Genomic DNA, 17721 nt, shown 5'->3' with positions numbered 1-17721 from the left:
TGTGATTTGACTAGTGAGAAAAGAAAACAAATGTTTTTATCCATTTGTGAAGAAATTCGCGAATTACAACATATAGGAATTCATTTAATTTATATTTGAAATACATGATTTAAAACCGCTATAACTTTTGTGCGCAGCATCCGAATTTGTGAACGTGAACAGATTTCGAATCAGCATATTTTTCTTAAATCATGTACCAAAAATCATAAAAGTGCTTGCGAAAAAATTTTTCATATTTTTTTTAATGGAATTTTAAAAGAATTTTGTAATTTCCCATATATTAAATATATATTTTCGTCCGATTTTAAGTAAATAGTGTACTAAACTTCTTTTGTTTTTCAGATTGCCACGACATTTTTCACAACGTACAAAATTGAGCATAGAATGGCCTAAGTGCAATATAGCCCATATATTTGGTTGGTGCATTCTGTTATGAGTTACAAGTGTTAAAAATAGAAGTGTACAAAGAGAAAATTCGGTACATTTTAAAATTTAACTTTGATAAAGGCGAAAATGCAAGCCAAGCTGCTAACATTGAGAATTGTGTTTATGGTTCCGATACTGTAACAATTATGTACAATTTTGGTTTCGTAGATTTCGTTCAGGAATTTTTCATGTTAATGATGCATCTCACACAGGTCGATAAAATCGGAGAAATTATCGAAGTTGACCGGCATGTTAGCAGTCGTAACATCGCCCAGGAGCTAAAGGTCGACCATAAAACTGTTTTAAACAATTGACCAGAAACATGAGAGGTATCGTGTTCCACCAGGACAACTCTAGGCCACACACATCTACAGTGACTCACGTAAACGGAAGCTTAGTTGGGAAGTTTAAATGCATCCGCCTTACAACGCAAGAAAGTTAGTAAATTTCTTAAATGATCAAAAATTGGTATCTGGGGAGGATTGTGAAAATCGACTACTAGAGTTTTTTGTAAATATAGAGCAGAACTTGTATGAGAGAGGCATTATGAAGTTAGCTCTAAAATGGCAACAAATCATACAACAAAACGGTGCATATATGGTCCAAAATGGACATTCTGAAGCATGATAAATAAAGTCTGGATTGGATTTCTCTTTCCCCAACCTAATATATAGGGTGTAACATACCTCAATCAGTTACAAACGTAAAAATAAGTTATAAACAGTTGAACTACCAATATGGGGCACATTTTTAATACAATCCATCAAAGGTGGAATTTGTTTCACTCTCCAATATACTGGAATATCAATATCCATCAAAGGTGGAATTTGTTTCACCCTTCAATATACAGAATATCAAGGCTTCACACCCCATAAGAACTCCCAAAATCAAAGTAGGGCCAATTGGAGTGAAAAACGTGCCCAGCCCAAATTTTCCAATTTGTCATTCCGTTTGCAATACCTTTTAATATTCACCGGATAGACATAGCTAGAATGTTTGGTATTGCAAATGCGATATATCGGGCCACTTTTGGTGTAGCTCCCATATAATATTCGGTATTTAGGGATTTTTGACACGTTTTCCAACGTTTCACGTTTCATTGTATAGCATAATACCGTATCAAAAACTGTTAATATTAACCCCAGTTTCAGGGTGGCCCTCGCACAACAGTACCCCCAAATATTAGATATTTCAGGTATTTTGGACTCGTTTTTTACCGAATTGGTTGTTGCTTGGTATTATGGGATCACATTTTATAGCACATCTCCGTACTAATAGTTATTAATATTGACCCAAGAGTCAGTGTAGCAATATTCGGTATTTCGGGGATTTACAGAATTACCTGCAATTATACTTGGGGTTTCTTTGTGTAGCACATCCTTGTGCTAAAAAATATTGATATTGAACCAAGCATGAGTGTAGCCCCATATAACGGTGCCCCATATCCCTGTATTTTCAAGGAACATGCGTTTTCTCCTAGGAGCCCCGTTTTTTTCTAAATCCTAAATAAATCGAAAACAATTACATTTTTTACAATTTTCCCTTAATACTTTTTTGTAGAACATTACTATCAGTGGTAAAAAAATTGAGAGCCTCCTGTTTTTAACTTTGAGATAAAAGTCACAAAAGAGCGGTAACTCACGCGACTTCAAATATACATGACTTTCGACATCATTGCCAATAATGGGAAAATTCTACGAATTGTGTGAATATTTTGAACTTTAAAAATACTTCACATGAATAAAAGATATCAAACATTATTATTGCACCTTCAAATTATGGCATATCCTTTATTTGCGCAGGATTTACCTCGGTCACTCACGCTTCTTAATTGCGCGACATTTTTGATTTTACTGTTTTTTATTTCTGCAGTGTCTGCATTTATAGTCATTAAATTAGTATTTATGCTAAAAACAAGAAGAAACAAGTAAGGAATGTGGTACAGTCGGACGGGGCCGACGATATGATACCCTTCACCACTTTAGATGAATCCTAACAGACGGCGCATTTTTAAAGGACCAGTAAAATGAAATTGGATCCATAAATATTTCATTCTGCAACCGATACTAAATTTTTCATTTGGTCAGATATAGAAGCTGTATCAAAATCTGAACCGATTTCAGGAAACTTACCAAACAACATTCTAGACCTTATTCATTACGCTGTGCCAAATTTTGTGCAAATCGAAATATATATAGGGACTTTGGTAGATCATTTACATTAAATCGGATGAAAATATATATGGGAGCTATATCTAAATCTGAACCGATTTTCAGGAAACTTACCACACAACATTCTAGACCTTATTCCTTACGCTGTGCCAAATTTTGTGCAAATCGAAATATATATAGGGACTTTGGTGGACCATTTACATTAAATCGGACGAAAATATATATGGAAGCTAAATCTAAATCTGAACCGATTTTTTCCATTTTCAATAGGGTTCGTCATTGAGACAAATAAGTGACCTATGATAAATTTCATCCAAATCGGATCATTAATGCAACCGGTACTTTGTCCACAAAAATACATGGACGGACAGACGGACTGACATGCGTAAATCGACTCAGAAAGTGATTCTATGCATATTCTCAAAAGGAACCATGTGTCTATCTCGTTTCCGTTTGCCTGTTACAAACATATGCACAAAGACATAATACCCTGTATCACAGTGTGATGAAGGGTATAAAAATGACAAATGTGGTCTTTCGTTGCATTTTTTGCCTTTACCTTAGGTATTTAAACACAAAAAAATTCTTCAACTTTGGTTTACCTTTTTGCGGAAATTCCCATATTTTGAATGTCATCCTCATGGTGGAGGGTATAAAAAATTCGGCCGGGCCGAACATAACATCGTCTTAACTTGTTAGTAGAAAGCTTCTCAGTTTACAGTTTATTCGGGGAGTACCGTTATATGGGATTAACCTAAAACATGGACCAATATAAATACGCTTTTCTGCGAAATAGGTATCCCTAATATCAAATTAGAGCCGAATATGTAAATACTATACAAACTTAACGAATTTTGGTTTGTTTTATTATAATGACCAACAGTATATGGTTTTCATTCAACGTTCCTTATATGAATATGCTAATAGAGATTCTGAATAGCTACATTTAGCTGTCAGACCATGACATTTGAGACTAAGGCCATAACGTGTTAGAACTGACCAAAATCAAAATTATTATTTCATTCCTATTATGTCACTTGTTAATTGGTTAGTTGGAAAATTATTTATTTTTATTCACACATTTTATACACAATGTATTATAAATAATTCACAAAGAAAAAACACAAAAATTCACAATTTCCTGTAATTAAAATTTGATATGTCATATTCAAAATGAATTATTTTGATAAAGGAGAAGATGCCGCCGACAAGATAATTAAAACAATTTACGAAAAAGACGTGCTACTATTTACCCAACTGAAGACCCTATTCAAATAAGGGCAAATTATGATTTCTCATTCATTCATTTGTCGCTGCCTGGTGGTAATAATAGGACGTTAGTCAGTCGCTATTAATTTAATGAATAAAACTTGCAGTATTCTTTAATTTCGTGTACATATTGAATGGTGGTCGTGGTTGTGTTTGGTCGTTCTATGGACGACTGAACTAACTGATGTGACAGTGACAGCGCCAGTGACGACGATGATGAATGCATACATTACGTGTGAATTGCGCTTCTCTCATTGTTGCCACAACAAACTAAAAATATCCAAATGTCATCCCCGTCATTTGCCAGCTATGCCACATGCCACGGACGGCTGACAATGATTGTTTCTTCTTCTTCTATAAAAATTTTGTTGTTGTTGTTCGTGTTTCTGGATTTGGTTGGTGGCTATGAAGATAATGCCGATGATTATGGCGATGACAGTGAAAAAAAAAAATGAAATAATCGCTGTCGTTATTGTTGTAATAAAACATAGAACAATGCAAATACTTGCCCTTTTGCAGCGCGTGAATGCCGCCCGCTCTCAATGTGTCTTCAAACATTTATGAAAATCTATTAAAAATGATCTAAATTGTGGCTATTTGTTATTTTGATGATGTAATTAAGCTTTTTTATGATTACTTTGCTTTTTCTTGGCGTTATTTATATTCTTTGTGTTCTTAGTTATTTACTTGGCATTTGTTGTTATTTTGCTTGGGCTGTTAAAGTTAAATGCTACAGTGTTCGGAGTTAAAAGAAAAACCTTAAACATAGAATACTGTAAGCGGCCGAATTCCTGGGATAAGCGGCCGAAAATTTGGGGATAATATTATATTGGGGCTATACCTCAACAAAGGCCTATGTATAATAATATGTTTTAGAACTTTACCTTACTGCAGACAAAAGACGTTGGTGTACCCAACCTCATTTCCGTTGAAATATGGTGTGATTGCAACGGCGGGACGAACTTGGATACATTGTTTTAGGATTTTAGTGATGTGATCAACTCCCAGACGAAATGTTGAATCTTGAAATTTTGGGTGAGGGTCACTCTTAGTCCAAAGGTACGAGGCTGCATTTTGGAAATTTATACTAGAGCGGCACGAAAACTACTAAAATGTACTAAATATGGCTCCATTTGTATTTGACGAACCTATGGAGCTAAAAATCTTAAATTTGTAATGAAAATCACTGATGGAGCATTTTATAGTTGTACTGAAGGTTTTTCTTTGACAAGCTTACCATAAGTGTCCGAAAAGTACTAAAATGTATTAAATTTTGTACAATTTCGTAGCATGCAAACGGAGAAAGCGAAAAACTTGAAACTTGGAATGAGGTCGATATCAAGTGGTGGTTTTGGGATATATACGGAAAGTACTATATTTGGTACAAACTTAATTTAGAGGTACGAATGGAGCTGTAATCCTGTAAATTTGAAATTAAAATTACAGGAATCTAGGATTGCGATATGTAGGTATTTTTTGATATTTGTACTTATGAGTACGAAAAGGACTAAATGAAATTGGAAATACAATTATTGCTGGAGTGTAGGATTGGGAATTTAGTTTTGAATGGGTACTAAATGGTACTAACTTTGAGACAATTTGGATATAGAGCTGAAATAGTTAACATTTGCTAACATTATTGTGGGAGTGTACAATATGTACTAAATGGTACTAAATTAGGTAGGGGAGACTGGGGCACCTTCGGCATTTTTTTAGAGCTCTATATCTCAGTACTTATTCAACATATATAACAACTTTATGGCTGATTATTGTCCTCTGACACTTAATTATAAAAATAGTACCAAAAATATATAAAAAATAGTATTAGTTAGTATATGTGCCCATACCGGGGTAGCTTCGACATTTGATGGTGCACATTCGGCACCATAGTCATAGCCGGGTAATTGTCATCGCTATCAGTCTGGTTGAAATTCTGATCCTCTAAAGGCTCTATTTGGTTTTAATACGCCACACAATGTTTGAATGATAGGGCTTAATTTTCAAGCGGCGGACGTTTATATCTCAAGGTCGCACACACCATCAGAAATAGGGGTTTTCTATCGCATTTTCGACAATACAAGCACGTTTGATCTTATATATGCAATTTCGAGCCATATTAAAGGATTAGTTTGAAAGACAAACTCAAAAACATTTTAAGGAAATAATATTGCACAATCTGTATATGGCCGAATGTGCCCCACTTTAAAATGCCGAATGTACCCCGAATGTACTTTTTTATAGTTTTTTCATTTTTTTCCATCAGATTTGCAGAAACATTATTTTTTTAAATATTTTTATAATAATACACATCGTAGTTAACCACTTTTTAATAATATTGTCTTAAAAATTTTAAAAGTTTTATACACGAAATACTTACGAAGTGGAATTGAAATATTACAGAAACATCTATAAAAATACATAAACATATGATGTACGGTGAGAGCTTCATATCGAAAACGCGATTGCCGAAGGTGCCCCAGTCTCCCCTACAATTTGAATTTTGGGAGAACAGATAAAGCTAGAATCCTGAAATTTGAAGTTAGGACTCCTGTTGGCATGTTGGATTTGGGGTATGTTGAAGTTTTGGAAATGTCTTCTAATGTGTACTAAATAAGACTAAATTGGGTACAATTGAATTTATAGTGAATCGGTAGAGCTGGAATAGATTTCCATTAAATAGATTTCCATTGGATTACATGATGTAGGTAGTAATGAAAAATTGTACTTGTAGAGCGATAGAGCTGGAGTTCTGAAATTTGGAATTTATCATTGTTAACGTAGGTAGTTATGGAAATTTGTATTAAGGTGTACTAACTGGTACTAAATTTGGATTTTGGTGAACATATATTCGAAAATTGTAATTATACCCTTCACCCCTTCACACTGTGGTACAGGGTATTATGTCTTTGTGCATATGCTTGTAACATGCATAATGAAACGAGATAGACCAATGATTGCTTTTGAGAATATGCCTAGCATCACTTTCTGAGTCCGTCTGTCACTCAGTGAATCGGTAGAGCTGGAATGCTGAAATTGGGTAAATAGATTTTCATTGGATTACATGATGTAGGTAGTAATGAAAAATTGTACTTGTAGAGCGATAGAGATGGAGTCCTGAAATTTGCAATTTGTCATTGTTAAGGTAGGTAGTTATGGAAATTTGTATTAAGGTGTACTAACTGGTACTAAATTTGGATTTTGGTGAACATATATTCGAAATTTGTAATTATACCCTTCACCCATTCACACTGTGGTTGAATGGGTATTATGTCTTTGTGCATATGTTTGTAACATGCATAATGAAACGATATAGACCCATGGTTGCTTTTGAGAATACGCCTAGCATCACTCAGGTCCGTCTGTCACTCAGTTGATATTAAATAGTAAGAAAGAACAAGTCGCATTTATGATCCGATTTGGTTGAAATTTGACACAAGTCACTTATTTGGCTCAGGGACGAACCCTATTGAAATTGGTGAAAATTCGTTCAGATTTATATATAGCTTTCAAATATATTTTCGTTCTCCTAACAATTGTCCGATTCAGACAAAATTTTGCACAAATTTTTGTACTGAATTAATTCCAATTTTATGTCTGTGAAGTTTTGTTAAAATCGGTTCACTTGTAGATATAGCTGCCATATATAACTTCGTCCGATTTTATGTTAATGGTGCACCACTTTGATGTCTGTGAAGTATTGTTGAAATCGGTTCAGAATTACTTATAGTCCCTATACAAAATTTTGCTGAATTTCATACAAATCTTACACCAAAAAAATCAAGTTTGCCCGATTGACATGCAATTTTTCATAGATTTCAGAATGGTATGTGTATGTTTTTTATTGTTTTAAATATCCATGCATTTTTGTGAGCAAAGTAAATTTATAATCCAAATTGGATGAAATTTTGCCGTTTCAAATTTGTATATATCTCCCAAAGTGGTTCCTATTGGGACAAAATTTTGTACGGAGTAGTAAATTAAATACAAAGTTCAAATTCATATATAGCTCCCATATATTTTTTTGTCCGATTGTATGTAAATGGAGCACCAAATTTGGAACGTTTGTCCGATTAAGACAAAATTTTACTAAGCGACCTGATAGTCGCAGCTTCCTTACAATCGCTTCAGATTTACACTTAGGTCCGATTTTATGTAAATGGTACACCAAACCCCCAATGTTTGTCCGATTGTGACAAAATTTTGCGCAGTGTAATTATAATATTACAGGTTGATGTACATAGAGTCTTGTTGAAATCGGCTTAGATGTAGATATAGCTCTCATATAAAGATTCGCCTGTTTTTATCTAATTAGTGCATCGATGTTCCATATACACGAAATTTGGCGGGTATGGGATTTAGTCTACAATATTTTGTGATAAGATTATAATCAGGTCTAGATTGACGTGTGTTTAGTTTTGTGAAAATCGGTTCAGATTCATACATAGCTTCCATATATATTTCCATCAAATAACTAAAATAACTAAAGTTTTTCCGATTGAGACAAGTTTGTGCGCAACGTACCAAACATAAATATACTGTGAAAAAAATCATTCCCCTGCGTACGTCCCTGGTCTCACCTATCTCCGGGATATTGTTTATATTAGCATCTCTGGTATGTACCCAAAGTGGTGATGGATATCATATAGTCGGTCCCGTCCGACATTTGATCTTTCCTTTGTGGTTTTTATTTGTTAAAGCACAATATCTGTAACTACTACACTACTTGTGAATATAACATTGATATTGTTTCGAGATACTGTATGATAATATGTAATATGTGAAATTATGACAAAATTTCTCTCTTAGATTAATAGCACAAAAAGTGTCGTTGTAAATATGTATGAACACGTGTCTGCATTGTATTTGTGATTTTGTGGTATTTACATGCAGCTATTCCCTTGTACGCACACATCAAAATATATATTTGTCACATACATACACACAAAAACGAAGTTGACTACAATTTAATACATTAAGTCCTTTTTGTTGTAATAATTTTTCATTCGCATGGAAGGAGTGGACTATGAGATGATTAATCGCATCATGGGCACACAATAAATATAACGACAAAAAGTAAATAATAATCAACTGAAATTGTGATTATATTGTAATTTTTGTAAAGAAAATATTGTGAAAAATTTTCTTAATATTTGTCAATTTTATTATTACAAAATATTAACAATAATAATAATAAATTATGAAAAATGCAGTGTATCCTCATACCATCCGAATAGATATTTTAAACGTTTTCGTCACATATCTCAATCGACTTTGCTGTAATTTGGTATTTGGCTTTACTTAGAAATATATTTTGATTCTCGTTACAAACCAAAATCAGAGTCTTTTGCTTTTGTATTCTTTTTTTGTTGTAATTTACTTCAAATGAATAAACCATTTATTGTTGTTGTTCAATTTAAAGTATTCATTTGCCTTGCTGTTGTTGCTGTTGGTTGGAAATACATAATGCCATACAATTAAGTGCAGTATCATTCGCTGCCAACGCAACACGACGACATGCATAATAAAACTTTCTAAAATCTCTACGCACTTGTTCCATCTGACTTTGCATAGAAGTAGCACATTTAAAACCACTGAAATCTTGTTGCCAGGTTATAAATCTATGCTGAGGCATTGCATTTTAGATGTATTGTTGAACCGAGAAAAAAAGAAACGAAACGAAAAAAACACATCTACTCAAAAGTTTGCAGCAATCTCAGAAACAATAGCTATAGCAACCGGAGCAGCATCATCAAGAAAGGAAGCCAAAGTAGTGTGGCACACTTAACAACAAAAAACAAATCCAAAGAAAGAAATTGCTCTACAGAAGCTGTTATTTTAGTACGTTGCTACTGGTATTGTTAAGCCATGATATGCACTTCTACAGGCGGCACTCGATGAGTGTATTAGACCGGTTTTACCGAAGGAGTAAAAAATATATTATATGGAATGTTTACATTTTAGTTTAAAAACAAATACAGTCATCTCCCAGTATAACGAATGATATATTGTTAGGCCCAATTGTTATATCGCGAACTTTTTTAAGGTGCATTTTTATTTAAAAACAATGAAGATAATCAAAAATATTATATTTAATATAATAACAATTATAACGTGTTTACATATTTTATATATCCCATATACAAATCTGAAAACGTTCGTTTTATGACGTACTCCGTGTGAAAATTCCCATATTTTGGTCTTTAGTTATATCCCTAATTCGTTTATATTAGTATTCGTTAGCATCGTATAGTATTCCGAGCATCGACTATATTGACATTTTAATTTTGTTGGTGATTCGTATGTAAAATAACAGTTATTATGGCGGATATATTTTTGTTTCACCTCACGTCTACATATTTACAAAATCCGATTGGGGAATAATCAACATTTTTATACCCTTCACCACACTGTGGTAGAGGGTATTATGTCTTTGTACATATGTTTGTAACAGGTAAAAGGAAACGAGATAGACATATGGTTCCTTTTGAGAATATGCATAGAATCACTTTTTGAATCGATTTATGTATCCTATTTATATGAAATTTCATACAGCTTATTTGTTTAGCCCAAGGACGAACTCTATTGATATTGGGGAAAAACGGTTCAGATTTAGATATAGCTCCCATATATATACTTTCTTCCGATTTAATACAAATGATGCACCAAGGACCCTAGATATCATGCGATTTGCACGAAATTTGCACCGGTTAAGACGAAACTTATCAAATTGAGTCTAGAATGACGTTATAGCTTTCTTTTAATTGGTACAGATGCAGACACAAACGGGCATCTGATTGAAATTAAATTTAGGTCAATAAATCAGAGTCTGTTAGGAGACATATGTAGAATATACCCAACGTGGGAAAGGGTATCATATAGTCACTCCAGTCCGTTATTAAAAACTCCACCATAAGCTCGAGTGTGTATTAAAATTGTCATTCTTTTTGCAACACCTCGAAATATTCACCGGGGATCCCACTAAGTATATATTATTTATCACAATAAAACTCCATATCGATTTACACATAGCCGTCTGCTGAAATCTCAATAGAGATCGCAATATTTAAAATGGAGCTCCGTCCGTCCGCCCGTCTGTCCATGTATTCTTGTGAACAAAGTACAGGTCGCATTTATGATTTGATTTCGATGAAATTTGGCACATACAAATTATTTGGTCTAAGGACAACCCCTATTGAAATTTGAGAAAAATCGCTTCAGATTTCGATATGGCTACCATATTCTTTCGTCCGATTTGTCTAAATGGTGAATGAAACACCAACTAATTTTCCATTTGCACATCGTACTGAAATATATTCGTATTGATGTATGAGAAGTTTTGTGAAGATCGGTTCAGATTTAAATATAGCTCAAATACACTTAAGTCGGTTCTCATATATATACACATCACATATTTAATTTCGTCCTTCAAAAATGCGACGTCTGTTAGGATCCATCTCTTCAATATAGCCAAAGGGGTAAGGTTATTATATAGTCGGCCCCGCACGACTATACTACTTTCCCTACTGGCTTTAATACACATTACATTCAATATATATGTGCAATACATTAAAAGTAATGAATTTGTATATTATTGCCATCTCAATAATTGTAAATAATGTCTTTAATTTAAATATATTTTCACGATTAGTATTGCCTTTCCATAGAAATATTGTTTATATTTCCCAATAAACATATACCACTTTAACATGTGTACAAATGGTTTATATTAATACTAGCATCTGCCCGCTGTTTGTTAGCGAACCGACCATAATTAAAATGTTAGTACCATTTATTACCTATGTTTTCAATTCTGGCAACATAAACCTAGCTTTATACTAAATTGGTATAATTATTCACCTTTTGTACTCTTGTAATAGGTTCACCCAAACCCAAATTTGGTAGTTCACATTAATATAACAATAATAAGTACGAATTTCCAACACATCCGTATCTTAATTTCAAATCTCAAAATTCCCGCTCTATCGGTTTCCCTAAATCCAAATTATATATTAATTCAAACAAATATAAATAGGTCATCCGTTGGGCTATATCTGTACTTCTAGAAAACGCAACTATATAATTTTATGCTTAATTTTGTACGATGTGCAAACTTTGATGTCAATCTGACTAACATGAGGAGTTTGATACCCAATTTACTTGAAATCGGGCAAAAATATATATGGTGCGTCAATTACTTAAAATCAATCTATAATAAAAAGGGCTATATCTATCTAAATCTGGACCGATTTTCACGAAACTTGGCAGACATCATTCTAGACCTAAATGATTAGGCTGTACCAAATATCGCGCACATCGAAGGATATATAGGAACTGTGGTGCACCATTTACATGAAATCGGACGAAACTATATATGGGAGCTATATCTAAATCTGGACCGATTTTCTCGAAAGTTGGCAGACATCATTCTAGGCTCAATTCAGTACGTTATGACAAATTTCGTGCAAATCGAAAGATATATAGGGACTTTGGGCACCATTTACATGAAATCGGACGAAACTATATATGGGAGCTATATCTAAATCTGGACCGATTTTCTCGAAAGTTGGCAGACATCACTCTAGGCTCAATTCAGTACGTTATGCCAAATTTCGTGCAAATCAATCTGGACCGATTTTTTTTTGAAACTTGGCAGACATCATTCTAGACCTAAGTGATTAGACTGTACCAAATTTCGTTCCAATCGAAAGATATATAGGGACTTTGGTGCACCATTTACATGAAATCGGACGAAACTATATATGGGAAACTATATTTGGTGCACCATTTACATGAAATCGGACGAAACTATATATGGGAGCTATATCTAAATCTGGACCGATTTTCTCGAAAGATGGCAGACATCATTCTAGGTTCAATTCAGTACGTTATGCCAAATTTCGTTAAAATCGAAAGATATATAGAGACTTTGGGGCACCATTTACATGAAATCGGACGAAACTATATATGGGAGCCATATCTAAATCTGGACCGATTTTTACGAAACTTGGCAGACATCATTCTAGACCTAAATGATTAGGCTGTACCAAATTTCGTGCAAATCGAAAGATATATAGGGATCGTTTACATTAAATCGGTTAAATATATATATATATATGGGAGCTATATCTTAATCTGAACCGATTTTTCCCAATTTCAATAGGGTTCGTCCTTGGGCCGAATAAGTGACCTGTGCCAAATTTCATCCAATTCGGATCATAAATGCGACCTGTACTTTGTTTACAATTTAACATGGACAGACAGACGGACGGACGTGCATAAATCGACTTAGAAAGTGATTCTATGTATATTCTCAAAAGGAACCATGGGTCTATCTCGATTATTTTTGCCTGTTACAAACATATGCACAAAGAGATAATACCCTGTACCACAGTGTGGTGAAGGGTATAAAAATGATACTTACATCAAATTTTAAAATCCCAGCTCTACGAGTTTTCACAAAATTCAAATTGTACTAAAGTTTATAACATTTAGTACTCATTAGTCCGAATTCACAAAACTACCTACATACTACAATTCTACACTTCAATTGCAATCTTAATTTAAAATTTTTACTCTTCCAGCTCTAAATCCACATTTTATCGAATTCAGTAGAGGTCTAGAACACACATCATTCTAGACCCAAATCGATACTTTGTGTCCAATTATGTGCAAATCGAAAGATATATAGGGACTCTGGCGCACCATTTACATTATATCAGACGAAAATATATATGGGAGCTATATCTAAATCTGAACCGATTTTCCCGAAACTTAACACATATCATTGTAGACTTCTTTCAGTACGCTGTACCAAATTTCGTGGTAATCGATAGATATATGAGGCTTTGGTATACCATTGTCCCTTAATCGGACGAAAATATATATGGGAGCTATATCTAAATCTAAACCGATTTTCAGGAAACTTAGCACACATTATTCTAAACCTAATTCATTACGCTGTGCCAAATTTCGTGCAAATCGAAAGATATATAGGAATTTTGGGGCACCATTCACATTAAATCGGACGAAATTATATATGGGAGCTATGTCTAAAGCGGAATCGATTTTCACGAACCTTAGCACACATCATTCTAGGCTTTATTCAGAACGCTGTGCCAAATATTGTGCAAATCGAAAGATATTTAGGGACTTTGGTGCACCATTTACATAAAATCGGTCGAAAATATATATGGGTGCTATAAATAAAGCTGAACCGATTCCCATGAAACTTTGCACACATCATTCTAGGCTTAATGCAGTACGCTGTGCCAAATTTCGTGCAAATCGAAAGATATAAAAGGACTTTGGTGCTCCATTTACCTTAAATCGGACGAATATATATATGGGAGCTATATATTAATCTGAACCGATTTTTCCCAATAGGGTTCGTCCTTGGGTCAAATAAGTGACGTATGACAAATTTAATCCAATTCGGATCATAAATGCCACCTGTACTTTGTTTACAATTTAACATGGACAGACATAAATCGACTTAGAATGTGATTCAATGACTCGTTTCCGTTTGCCTGTTACAAACATATGCACATATAACTAGAACGTGAGTTTCGAGAATTAACTATATCGGCCCGCTTTTTCACTTTTTACTTGCTACGGAACAACTCTAGTTTAGTAAAAACGATCAGATTTTGTAGAATTTTTTCTAGAGGCAGGTATTTTTATCCCAATTATGAGTATATACTTTTCTGAGGGACGTTCGGGTACGGTACCCAGTTATGCCCGGCTCTACAGATCTGATTAATACAAATTAATTATTTACATCTTATGAAAATACCTTTCCGTTGAGTAGTGATATGAAGGGGTTATCTCAAACCATTTAAATACACTCTGTTTAAGAAGGAATTGCTATTTAAAATAATTAGCCTTTGATTTGAAAGGCCATAGCCGTTGAAATTGGTGCGATATGTGGTTGTATCTGTTATTGTATGACACCCATTTTGTATTAATCGGATCTGGGTACCGGTACCCGAACTTCCGGGCGAAATAACCGGGTAACCGGTTACGTCTCCCAAGATTAAGATATCCCCATAATTAAGGTAAAAATACCTAACTCTGTAAAATCTTAAAAAAAAATTGATCGTAAGCCTATCTCCCTCAAACAAAATTTACCAACAAAATGATGTTTCTTCATCCATAGACACTTCCCTGTGATTTTTGGATCAGCGAGTTTCGTCTCATTGTTCATGTGTGATGAATAAAGGCAGTGAAATGATGTATGCTAGCATGTTTGTTCATAAATATATTCTCATTTGAATGGCTGAATGTGTTCATGTTCATGGATTTCGCATCTTGACAGCAGTGCCACAACAAACTAAACATCAACCAGCCATGAACGACATCAGCACCCGTTTTCATCTTGCCACATAATGAACATAGAAGGGGTGTTGGGAGTAAATGGTGGGAGAGAGAGAGGACAGTGACAGCAGCAGCAATCAGAAAGCAAAGTCAAATGTGGCATTGCAATTAAACATCGGTATCAACACCACATTATGTGGTAACCATACATCAATGTCAACCGAAATAACAAAAAACAGAGAAAACAGAACAGAACGACAGCAGCAGAACCAGTTCAGTTTGTACAACAAATGCATCCTGAAGCCGGAAAATGGCTCGTTCTTCAATTGAATGAGAATTGCCGTTCCCATTGCCCAGGCTATTCGTGTGTTAGTATATGCGTGTGTGTGCATTTGAATTGTGGAGATTTTAGGGGAAATCTGTGAACTCACCCACAAAAGAGACTTTGTCTAAAATGGACCTATGCTTATCACAGTCATTATTGTTGTAGTTGTTGTTATTGTTTGCCACATAGAACAAAGGTCCAGATGTTGGTGTTACTACCTACCACTGCTGCAGCAACTACTCGAGCTAGCAGCGCTCAAGTGCTATGCATTAAATGCGTTTTTAACACACCACTTATAAGGTCGTCGCAAAACAATCCAGGGAAACTCTTTCTCTGTGCCACCACTCGGCCGAGTACCATAAGTGCAATGTTTAGAACAAAAGGAAAACTCAAATGGAAAAATGATGAGAAATAATGTTAAAAGGATATTTTCACATATAAAGAACACTCACACACACCAATACACACACACTTCGAAATTATAAGGACATTTATACCTTGTTGTAGAACAATGGTTTGTTGTGGCAAATGTTCTATTAAAATGTAGTCGTTGCATTCCTTCTCCATTCACACATTAAAAACATACTCGTACATATATGGGGAAGTGGGAAAAATGCTTTAGATCGGATGGCAACAAACAAAACATTCCGAACAGTGGTTAAAAAAAACAATTAATTTTATCAAAATGTGTTCCATTTGTAGTAAAACCTTAAAAAACCATTTGTAGTAAAACCTTAAAAACCAGGATGAAAAATTGTTAATAACACCTTCAGGATATTAAATTTCCTTAACATAGACTGAATAGACATAGACTTTTTAAATTGTTGTTTTACTCTACACAACTATGTTGTCAGGGTATTATAGCTTTGTGCAGCCCCAAAAGTTTGTAACGCCGCGAAATATTGGTCCTAGACCCACCTTTAAGCATACCGATCTTCATATCTCGATTAGCTGAGTCGATCTAGACATATGTGTCCGTCCGTCTATTATAATTTTTAACACGATACAGGCCACAGTTATGGACCAATCTTCATGAAATTTTCCGTGTAGGATGGGTTCTGGCCAATGAAAACCCCTATTGTTTAGTAACCCATTACCACACTAGAGGGCGAAATATACCGCTGATCGCTTTGAAATTTTCCGTGAGGTTTCCGTTATGGTCAAGGACATGCCTGTAATTTTCGGATATGATCAGATAATAATTTTGAGATGAAGTGGAAAACTTAATTTTTGAGTGTGTGTGTGTGTTTTTTTTTTCTTTTTTGAGTCGATCTATAGGCCACAATTGAAAGACGAATATCACAACACAAGCCACGGTGAAGGGAATCTGGACAAGTAATTAGAAGGACTGTACTGAATATTTGTTGACCTCTAGTCAGTCAAGAGGGTGCAAATATCGCGAAATATTGGCCAGACTCAGAATATAGAATCATAGGGTATCATATGGTCGGCCCGTCCGACTATACTGCTCCGCTCACTGGTTATTGAAAATAAGTAGTATTTTGAAAGTAGTATTCTTTCCAACCGAAAGTGGTGTACTTCGGCATTTCGGGTTCATGGATTAAAAAAAACTCTGCAGAAAATGTTTCTATATACGTAAATTTTTAACATAGGCTCCAATACATTTTCCGCTCCATTATCCGTATTTTAAAGCATATCACCTAATTTTTCTGCCGATCTAGCTGCAATTAGGCATTCCAGATTCCTGATGAAGAAGTAGAAGTGCTGAAATTTAGCATAGGGTTGTCTTATGTCTTCAGTCAGGTTAAATAAAATAAAACGCTATATTAGGTCGCAGGTCGCATTAATTATCCGAATGGGATGAAAGTGAGCACCAATAATTTATTTGCTCCTGGGGCGAATCCTATTGGACTGATAATCGGTGCAGATTTAGATATATCTCCCATATATATTTTCGCCCGATTTTATAGAAATGCTGCAACAAAGGCCCAAAGATAGGCAGATTGGCACACAATTTTTCACAACGTACTGAAGTTGGGATATCCCAACGTGTTCCAAATTTTATTAAAATCGGTTCAGATTTAGATATAGCTCCCATATATATTTTCGTCCGATTTTTAGTAAATGGAATCTTAAAGAGTCAACTCTAAGCCGATTAGCACAACATTTTACTGATGTCACTGCATCATAACGTGTGTCAAGTTTAATTGAAATTGGTTTCCTCCGATTTTCAGTAAATGGTGCACCAAAGCTCCA

The sequence above is a fragment of the Musca vetustissima genome, unplaced genomic scaffold (assembly GCF_032173495.1).
Source record: "Musca vetustissima isolate MV318-11 ecotype Yass unplaced genomic scaffold, APGP_CSIRO_Mvet_v1 utg27962, whole genome shotgun sequence".
Classification (NCBI taxonomy): domain Eukaryota; kingdom Metazoa; phylum Arthropoda; class Insecta; order Diptera; family Muscidae; genus Musca; species Musca vetustissima.
This window is presented reverse-complemented; position numbering follows the sequence as displayed.